Genomic DNA, 11519 nt, shown 5'->3' on the forward strand with positions numbered 1-11519 from the left:
CCTTTTTTCTCGGCCCCCCCTTGACAAAACCCCCCCAAATTTTCAGGGGCTGCTCAGAAAAAAAATGTGCCATTTTCCTGAAAGTTGCAGCCAATTCCGTCCACAAACGCCAAAGTTATTAGACATAGAATTTTCAGAAATCCCATAGAGAAAAAATCCTAACTATATATACCCACTGGCTATCGCCAGTAGGTAATATACATATATAAACATATATAATCTGCATATCTATATAAATATAAATGCATGCATACATATACATATATGCATACATATGCATGTTATTTACATGAAAGTTTTAAAAACACTAATAAAAGCAAAGCTAAAAAGCCACCTCATTACAAACAGAATGGCTTTAACTTAAACGAGGGCGAGATCTATTGCATTTTCAATGCTTGTTTACTTTGGTTCTATCAAGAAGGCATTCAGATGTGTCACACATTTGCCATAAATTCTGAATGTTAGCACTCTAGTTGCTCATTAGATCACTGTAGTAAAGCTAGTGCTCACCAGGGAAGTCTGCTGCTAATCATGGTTTGCAGCCATTTTCCCGCATTTTTTATCACGCAGACTTTCAGTCCGCATACCATTATCCCGCAAGGTCATTGACCTCGCATACCATTATCCCGCATTTTTTCAAAACGCATGTGCATTTATCGCGCATGCCTTTACAAAGAATTACGTTTTAAAGGCATGTATGGTAAATGCATTTGCGTTGTGAAAACCACGATGACGAGAGAGGTAAGTGGGTTTGTGTTAATTTTTTCGTGGGTTAGTGATTGTGTAGTGTAGTGTAGTGTTGTGTAGTGTAGTGTTGTGTTAGTGTAGTGTAGATTTGTGGTGGTTGTTTAGTGTAGGGTCATGCTGGGGGTAGTGTTTTAGGGTTTAGGGTTGTGTTGTAGTGTTTGCGTAGTGTAGGGTCATGCTGGGGGTAGTGTTTTAGGGTTTAGGGTAGTGTTGTAGTGTTTGCGTAGTGTAGGGTCATGCTGGGGGTAGTGTTTTAGGGTTTAGGGTTGTGTTGTAGTGTTTGCGTAGTGTAGGGTCATGCTGGGGCTAGTGTTTTAGGGTTTAGGGTAGTGTTGTAGTGTTTGCGTAGTGTAGGGTCATGCTGGGCATAGTGTTTTAGGGTTTAGGATAGTGTTGTAGTGTTTGCGTAGTGTAGGGTCTTGCTGGGGGTAGTGTTTTAGGGTTTTGGGTAGTGTTGTAGTGTTTGCGTAGTGTAGGGTCATGCTGGGGTGTAGTATTTTAGGGTTTAGGGTAGTGTTGTAGTGTTTGCGTAGTGTAGGGTCATGCTGGAGGTAGTGTTTTAGGGTTTTGGGTAGTGTTGTAGTGTTTGCGTAGTGTAGGGTCATGCTGGGGGTAGTGTTTTAGGGTTTTGGGTAGTGTTGTAGTGTTTGCGTAGTGTAGGGTCATGCTGGGGTGTAGTGTTTTAGGGTTTTGGGTAGTGTTAGTGTTTGCGTAGTGTAGGGTCATGCTGGGGGTAGTGTTTTAGGGTTTTGGGTAGTGTTGTAGTGTTTGCGTAGTGTAGGGTCATGCTGGGGTGTAGTGTTTTAGGGTTTTGGGTAGTGTTAGTGTTTGCGTAGTGTAGGGTCATGCTGGGGTGTAGTGTTTTAGGGTTTTGGGTAGTGTTGTAGTGTTTGCGTAGTGTAGGGTCATGCTGGGGGTAGTGTTTTAGGGTTTAGGGTAGTGTTGTAGTGTTTGCGTAGTGTAGGGTCATGCTGGGGGTAGTGTTTTAGGGTTTTGGGTAGTGTTGTAGTGTTTGCGTAGTGTAGGGTCATGCTGGGGGGTAGTGTTTTAGGGTTTAGGGTAGTGTTGTAGTGTTTGCGTAGTGTAGGGTCATGCTGGGGGTAGTGTTTTAGGGTTTAGGGTAGTGTTGTAGTGTTTGCGTAGTGTAGGGTCATGCTGGGGGTAGTGTTTTAGGGTTTAGGGTAGTGTTGTAGTGTTTGCGTAGTGTAGGGTCATGCTGGGGGTAGTGTTTTAGGGTTTAGGGTAGTGTTGTAGTGTTTGCGTAGTGTAGGGTCATGCTGGGGGTAGTGTTTTAGGGTTTAGGGTAGTGTTGTACTGTTTGTGTAGTGTAGGGTCATGCTGGGGGTAGTGTTTTAGGGTTTAGGGTAGTTAAGTTGTTTAGTGTATGCTAAAGGCATATTCGTTCTAAAAGTTTTCGTTATTTTAATTTGCGGCCTAATAGTACATGCGGGATTTTTTTGGCGGACTGATGGTATGCGGGATTTCGTCATATATTCGCTAATCATACTTTCTATGGCAAAATGAACACCCTCATTTTGTTCATTTTTAAATTAAATGTTTTAAGAGTTACCACTTTATTCCAATCAAGATGGCTTCAGGTGTGCCATACCTTTGTAATAAGTAGGACTGTTAGCACTCTAGTTGTTCTTTAGAACACTCTGGGACATTCTGTCATTGGGCTATAGTTGGGCTACATCTGGCTGATATTTGGGCTACATTTGTTTTTTTTGTCTCTGGTGGCCATCTTTGGGCTACATTGGGCTACATTGGGCTACATTGGGCTACATTTGGGCTCCAACATATATATAGCCCAATGTAGCCCAATATATATTTTTCAAAGTTAATTTTCGTAAAAACCACTGGAGCCTATATCTTGAGACATAGCAAAGGCACATCGGGCTACCAGTCCCTACAATTTTGCCAAGTTTGGTGTAAATCCATTCAGCCGTTCAGGCTAAAAGTGAGGCCAACCGCCCTATGGAAAATTGCATGGGAAAAACACGTTTTGGGACCCCCCTTTTTTCTCGGCCCCCCCTTGACCAACCCCCCCCAAATTTTCAGGGGCTGCTCAGAAACAAAATGTTCCATTTTCCTGAAAATTTCAGCCAATTCTGTCCTCAAACGCCAAAGTTATTCGACATAGAATTTTCAAAAATCCCATAGGAAAAAAATCCTAACTATATATACCTACTGGCTATCGCCAGTAGGTAATATATATATATATTACCTACTGGCGGTCGCCAGTAGGTAGTTATAGTTAGGACCTAGTTTCCATAGGAAATCCGCAACATTCTACTGGGAATAACTTTGGCGCCGGTGGAAGAATTTTCGCAAATTTCTCAAAGAAGATGGCCCGCTCCGCTCCTTCCCTGAAAGTTTGGGGGGGGATTCGTCAAGTGGGGGCCGAGATAAAAGGGGGGTCCCAAAACGTGTTTTCTCCATGTTAATTTCCATAGGGCGGTTGGACTCACTTTTAGCCCGAACGGCTGAATGGATTCCCACCAAACTTGGCAAAATTGTAGGGATTGGTAGCCCGATGTGCCTTTGCTATGTCTCAAGATATGTGCTCCAGTGGATTTTGAGTAATTTAGGTTAAAAAATATATATCTATAAGCGCGCCCCGGTACGCGCACCGGGTACGCGCACCGGGGCGCGTACCAGCGCGCAACGCGAGTTTGCGAGCGGAAAGCTGATTGGCTCTCTGGTGTCTGTCAACATTCCAAACAGTCCGGAGCGGCCGCCATCTTGTGTCTCGGTAGGATCGAGACACAAGAGGTGGCAAAAACAAAGGGGGAAATGACCAAAAGGGGGCAGGGTAGACCCCTCCTGACCCCCTAGGTTTGATGTGGGGGCCATAAAAGGGCCCCGCGGGGCAACATTTTTTTTATTTTTTTTCGATTTTTGCGGGGGGAGCGCCCGGTACGCGCTCCGGGGAGCGTACCGGGGAGCGTACCATGGGGAAAACCAAGTGAAACAGTAAAATAATAATTTAAAGTGCTTAGCGGAAGGGTAGCTCTGAATAGAATTGTTGTGTTGTGTGGGTGATTTAAGTACCAACATGTAGGTACCAATGCAGAGTCTTAAATTCAATGTACACCGTCTTTTCTGTAGATATCTTGCATGTTGTTACAGAAGTTATTGTGGTATATGGAATCCATACCATAGTCTGTCAGGAAAGCAGAAACAGATCCTTTAAGCACTCCCTGAGAAGGCCTAGGGGATCATGGGTAGTCTACCCTGCTCCCTTATGATGTCTTAAAATTGCACAATATACTATACGTCTCACTTTATATTATAATTATTTTAGTACTACTTCATGAATTACATATACAAATGAATAATGTCTCAAACAATTTTTAATTATTAAATAAAAATGTATTGTTTAGAATTTACATAGTTTAATAAAACTTCCAGCATCAGATGATCTGGAATCTCCTCAAAATTGTATGATTCAATATTTTGTAAACAGTCAATAAATTGTTGGTCCAGAGACTCATCCATAAAATCCTCGTCAACAAAATCTTCTTGAAGAATCTCCTCATCGGTAATTTCGAAAGAAATATTGATGTTTTCTTGTTTACCTTCCATTTTCTTGCTGTAAATTGCATAAAAAATAACTATATCAGTAGAGTTAGGGCACTGTTGGGTTTAAGTTCAGAGAGGTACTTCTGAGTTTTTAACAGTGAAGTTATCTTTGGGCAGTGTATGGTATGAGGCAGGAAGTAGAAATATAAAAAAGTGCATGTGATGAAGCCTAAGTAAATTCATAATTATACCAGAGAAGCCTAACTCAATCCATAACTATAACAAAGAAGTCTATCTCAATCTATAACTATAACAGAGGGACAGTAAATAACTAACAGAAAACGTTATTCTAAATTAACTTAAAGTGCACAACATAGGGGTATATTATCAAGGACGGGCGATACATTATCGCCGCTTTTATCGGCAGGAAACTGCCGAAAAAGCGGCGATAATGGGCTTGATAATATGCTCTATGAATTGCTATCGAAGCCCATGTTAGATGTCTTCACATCTAACATGGGCTTCGATAGGAATTCATAGTGCATATTATCAAGCACATTATCGCCGCTTTATCGGCAGTTTCCTGCCGATAAAAGCGGCGATAATGTATCGCCCGTCCTTGATAATATGCCCCATAGTTCCCCTTACAAAATTTAACAACTTACCTTTCAGAAAGCAGTTGAAGTTTTCTGTGAAAATCCTTTAGAAATGTACCTCAGGTAATACTAGTCAAAATTGCTGTGTTTCCCTCTCATTTTTCATATATGTTCATTTACATAACCAATCAAATGTCAGCACACAAAAATACAAAAAGAAAGTAACATTTTAATTGGTTGTAAATTCTTACACTTTCATATGTGTTTTTGTCATGTCATTTACCTCAGGATATTTAGACAGGGCTACAGCCCAAATGGCTCAATGGAATTCCACCAAATTTGGGAAAATGGTAGGGACTGGTATGTAGTAGGGCCTATTCTATATTTGGTGAAAGTCTCTCCAGTGGTTTTTATGTAATTTAACTTTCAAAAATTTTTGGGGAGCGCTTACCGGTGCGCGCCCCGGTACGCGCACCGGCAGCGCTACGGGAGTCCTCCATCTTGTGTTTCGGAAGAATTGAGACACAAGATGGAGGATAAACAACGTTGGGAATGGGTAAAAGGGGGCACGGTAGACACTCCCTGACCCCCTAGGTTTTCTGAGGGGGGCTTAGGAGGCCCATATAGGCCCCCCCAATTTTTTTTTTTTTACATTTTCGCGGGGTGAGCGCCCGGTACGCGCACCGGGAAGCGTACCGGGGCACAAAAAATAAAAAAATAAAAATATATAAAAAATGGTATTACATAAATATACAATATAGGATTCATTATAAAAAAGAAATTAGCTATTAAAAAACCTATGAAATTCACTGAAAAAACCATAGGTTTCACACCAGTTATAGTTAGGAATTAGCATTTAAAAAACCTATTAAATTCACTGAAAAAACCATAGGTTTCACACCAGTTATAGTTAGCTGGAAATTTTACTGACATAAAACCACTGAAATTCCCACGTTATAGTTAGTTGGACTCACTATAACTTGCGCGCCCGCAATGCACTGCTGATGATGTCACATATTACATCATTCATGACATGGTTAGTGACATCACTGATGACATCACTGATGACATCTCAAATGACATCACTGATGACATCACTGATGACATCACTGATGACATCACTGATGACATCTCAATTGACATCACTGATGACATCACTGATGACATCATCCAGTGAATGTGTGTTTCGGACCCCCACCTCCTGGGGCTTCTTTTTTTTAATAATAATGGGGGGCCCCCAGCCTCGGGTACTGCCACTCCCCCATGGGCTTTAACATTATGTATGCGGGGGGCTCACGGGCCCCCCCGTAGCCCCGGGGACCGCCACCCACGGGGCTTCTTTTTTTTAAAAATAAAATAAAAACAACTGTGTGGGGGGCTCAAGCCCCCCCACACACCCTGGGGACCGCCACCTCCCCAGGGCACTACATTTTTTAATTGGGGGTCCATGACGGACCCCCCAGCCCCGGGGACCACCACCCCCTGGGGCTTTTAAATGTTGGAAGGGGGGCCGCACGGACCCCTCCTGGAGCCTGGTGGTGGCCCTGGGGACCGCCAACCCCCAGGGTTACACATAAGGGGGGTTTACCCAATAGAGTCACTGGGATCTGGGTGCTAAATGGTATATAAGAAGAGGGGCCCCAGTACGTAGTATCAAAATCACACAGGAACATTTACTACATACAATAAAAAATAAAGAGTAAGAAGAAAACAAATTAACACACTGTTATTTAATCACAACGTGTTATTAGGCTGCATATATAATTTTTTGGCAACACAATTGCATAAGTGCCCCAGGAATAGGAGGATGGGATGGGGTGTTGAGTGAGAAAGGAGGGATGTGCAAAGTCGGTCAAAGTGCAACAAGTAACATCAAAGCATGAAAACGCATAAACACAACATAATTCTGGCTTCAGGACACGGAGCCAGTGTACAAAATAATGCAATTAATGCTCTGCAAATTTTCAGGCCACCATGCTTTTAGCACTTATGTTATTAGTCTAAATGTTGGTTGCGCCAGCTGGTGTGGGGTTGTATCTGTCGACGTTTCGACCCCAAGGTTAGGTAATCAATTTAATGGTCCTTAATGACACACTCCCCCGGATGGGCTGCTCTATTGAGAACTTTGTGCGGCATTAAGGGCATTGTAGTGACAGACTCCCTCAATGGGTGCATGATTAAAAACTGTTGGCAACTTTGTAAGCTCTTGGAGGGGCCTCAGCTGATGGGCACGTTCTCATCCTGTGCTGATGTTCCACATGTGAGGCTGGGTAAGTACCATGCCCCGTGGCCCCCTATGATAGTGGAGTGATGATCATCGGTGGCAGGACGGCCGCCATGTATTTCAGCTCAAAGAATTGTCCATCAGGCGAAGAGCACTTTAACGCCAGCACTAGGTCGCAGACCTTCAATAGGTATGAACGGCATGCCGACTCCTTTCACAGCTGTCCCGCCTTGGTTTGCGTTTCAAAGTTGAAAACTTCTTCTTCAGAGGTAGTGATGGTCAGAGATAGATACATAGATAGATAGATAAATAGATAGATGGATGGATGGATAGATAGAGAGATAAATAGATAGATAGATACAGCTTGCGACCCAGCCAGGTACTGCTTATGACCTTACATGTGACATCACCCACGACAAGTTCATTGATGACATCTCAAATGACATAATTGATGATATAATGTATGACATCACTGATGAAATCATCCAATGAGTGTGTACATAGTGGTAGGTAACTACCATATTATTTTTCTATGTAATTTCGTACTGCCTGGGTCCACCTAATGGGTTTACAAAACGTTATGTGCTCTTAATGCACCCTAGCTGTGTAAAAGGTATTAAACACGTTACAAATGTTTCCACTCAACAGTAACTCTGTGTGCAAGTGACATTTGACTTGTATTTATTATGCTCCAGCCAACTATTTAGTTCTGTAGAAAAGGTTTTCAACAGGAGAAAGATTTTGCATAATAGATACTAACCTTTGTAAGCAGCCTTGCGTTATTAGAGAGAGTCATGTCATCATGATCATTTCTACTTAATATAGAAGAGCATGAATTAGGTACTAACCTATGTTATTGTTGTTATTGTTATTGTTAACTGAGATTTATAGAGTGCATATTCACCAACAGGTCTCTTAGCGCTGTAAGAAAGTGACTAAACCCCACCAAGATCAAATGTACAAGCTTCCAGTCTGGGTTTATGCTGTGGCCCAAGCATCTAAAAACAGAAGAGTCTATGTACATGTCCTTGTTTTGCTTCAGAAGATGGCTATCTGTACATTTTTCACCAAAGTATGAAGGGTAAAGTTACTAAGATCTTTAGCACCTGCAGATCTTGACTATTGTTTTTGATCTAATAGTGTCTTCTATGACAACTGTTGTTTAAAATGTATACTGGTCTTAGTAGATTCTTCTGAATATTCTGTGGTTTATTTCTCTAAGCCCGGGCAGAGCTGGCGTAGTTGCACTACGCGGAGCTCCATGGAGTTAGGCAAAAACTCAGTGGAGCTCCACAACGTGCCTCCAACCCCCCCAAAAAGAGGATTATAAACGATAAACCGGTTGAAGACAATGGATTCATTTACACATGTGGGTATGCATCTTGTTTGGGGACCTGATGAGACTCCATTTCTTTCACATTTGAAAACGTGCACAGACGGTGCGCGTTTCAAGGTGGCACGTGTTAAACGCCATTTGAACATCAATAAAAGTTGAAGTAATTATTTTGAGTGCATTCTACCAATTCTGGTTTGCATACTTTTTTCCATTCATACTGCACTGCACCAATATTAAGAATTAATGAATACAAAAGTGGAATGTTAAAAACACGTAAAAAATGAGAAAGCAGCTCTTGTGGTTCGTTCCAGTAACGCACTGAAATACTGAGAACATCATAATGGCACCTTTACAGGATCTGTACCTCATTCTTATATGTTTGGAATTCGTTAAATCAATGATGTACTGTCATGTATATTTTGTTTATGATTTAATTGGTAGTATTGTCATATTCTGATTTATTGTGTTTATAATGTTTATTTTACATTTATAGCATTTGTAAATATGTCTAATAATGTTATTGGCACAGTGTGGCTTGTTTACAGAGGCATGTAGGGAGATGTTGTCTGCATGGGAAGGTTTCTATTGTGTACATCAAGCCGTGTTTGGCCTACACAGGGTTTGTTGTTTGTTTTGCTTTAGGAGAAAGGGTGAGTTGGGTTCCTGCAAGCAATCAAGCACAGAGGAACTTTAAGCAGACCGTGATGCACCAGGGTTTATTCGAACATAGGGCCTGAATACAATGGCAGAGAGATTGCCACCGCCGGCCCAGTGGTGGCGGTCCCTCCGTCATCTGCATGCCCTTTTTCCCCACCAGATCAGGATGGTGGGGAGAAACATTCCGCTGTTGCGTTATGACTGTGGTTATGGGGGCAGTGCCTTAAAGGCACCGCCAGCCCGATCACGATGCTGGCGTCAGCCACCCTTTCCATGGCGGTGGAACAGCCATGGAAAGGCAGGTGGAGACCGACTTCAGGGGGCCAGTTACCAGCCCCCTCAGGAGGGGGGGCACTTATGCTCTGGGGGGTACCCAATTTCCATACACAAGTTGACAGGCACCGCGCTGCGCCTGCCACGTTGTGCGTGGAAATGCACAACATGGCCCTTGGACATTGCGACGGGTGTTGCAGCAAGCAGCACCCGCCGCTAATGATGAATTGCCAGATGTGACCACTGCGGTGGTGGTCCAATCATCATCAGGGGCACGGGACCGCCGCATGGCAGGCGGGCGGTCCAGTTACTGCTAGGGTGGCTGGCAGACTGAAATCCGTCCGCCATCTTAATTACCCCCATAGTGACTAACGAGGCTGCCTCTCAGGCTGCCGATTGAATGATTGCATGATATATATAGCGACTTAAATAGTCAGCTGCAGTTTATGAAATATGGGAGCCTGATGCACGGGCTCTATTTCGAATCAAGGGTTAACTTTAGTCCATGATTCGGTGAGCACACCAATTTATTGACACAATGGTTTGTTTTCTCAGTTGGGTACAAGGGGTTCCCTTATAAAGAAATATTTTTGTTTTTATTAGACACACACAGTTTGTTTACATATTCATCTAGCAGACAGTTATTGATTACGTCTTGAAATGTGATGTTTGGTTTCACGTGCACTTATGGGTGGTCTTGCATGAGGTTTATTTTTCAGAGCAGGGCATTTTGGTTCACGAATATCTGGCAGGGGTAATGTGGCGCTATTTGTATGTAGAAAGAAAGATTGTTATTGCCCAGGACATGATGTGATGAGGCATTTTTAGTTATATTAGTCTTATTTTGTGTTCCAGTGATGTTGCTGAAATTTCCTCTTTGCTATATCTTGTGTTTTTGTTACTCCTGAGGAAGAAAATGTTCCCGAAATGCATTGGGTAGAAATTAAAGACGCTGTGCAACAAAGAATTATGAACTGTGGAAAGCCTGGACAGGCACTGTTGAAATATAATGGAATGAAGATTTGAAGTAATATGAAACCTTTGCATCAAGTAACGCTAGCTCCTTAGGGAGTTTTAGGAGAAAGTTAAAGACCTGGCTGCTAAACATACTTACTGTGATCTTCAGTGCCAAGACACCTCCGGGTATTTGTGCGCTCTTACAAATCCCATTAACATTAACAAGTATATGTAAATTACATTTTGATAAAAAGAGGATTAAAAACGATAAACCTGGTTGATGAGGCTCTATGTGGTTCACATTTGAAAATGCGCACGGCCGGAGTGCATATCAAGGTAGCAAGTCTTAAACTTAATTTCTTAACATAGGTTCGGTGTACGTCCGGGGTTCGAAACAGGCAAAAGCATTTTTTGGAATTGGCATTCACTGTTTTGGCTTTCTCTGAACAGTTGTACACATAATGAGGGTTTTCCTTATTTCTGTTTTTGATTGTTTACATGCAATATGCTACCTGCAAAGTGTATGCTAAGGGTCAATGTTGCACATAATGCTTGTTTTCAACACCTAAGGGAGCTGATCCTGTGTTGGTAGTAATGATGCCTGATCTTCTCCTGAGCTATTTATTTGCTTACAGTCAGACCTGTTATACCATAGTAATTTATACAGCAATATGTGTGAAAACAAAGCTTGGATGATGTCATCAGTGATTTCATTTGACATGTCACCAGTGGTTATGAGTGATGTAATGTGTGATGGAATATATGGTTATAAGCATTCGCAACGTTTACAACGAAATTTTTACAACGCACTACCATTACAACGCAGGTATTACCACGCATACCATTACAACGCATTGCGCTGGGGGGCGCTCTAGGGTAAGTAATAAGTTTAATTTTCTATCCAACACCTTCCCTAGTGTCCACGGGGACTGGAGTTGGAATAGAAAATTATGCTTACCACTATCCAGCACCCCAAAGCGCTATGCGTTGTAACGGTATTCGTTGTAAATACCGCGTTGTAAAGGTATGCGTGGTAAAAGTATGCGTTGTAACGTCATACATCCGGTTATAAGCAGTGCCTGGTGGAGGCAAAAGTAACCGTTGGCACTGCTAACTATAACTGGTGAATTTCTGTGGGTGTTTTTAGTTGAGAACATTAATGTTGTCAATAACACATTCATCTAACTATAGCGTTACCTTAACT

Source organism: Lissotriton helveticus, chromosome 6 (assembly GCF_964261635.1).
Source record: "Lissotriton helveticus chromosome 6, aLisHel1.1, whole genome shotgun sequence".
NCBI classification, from domain to species: Eukaryota; Metazoa; Chordata; class Amphibia; order Caudata; family Salamandridae; genus Lissotriton; species Lissotriton helveticus.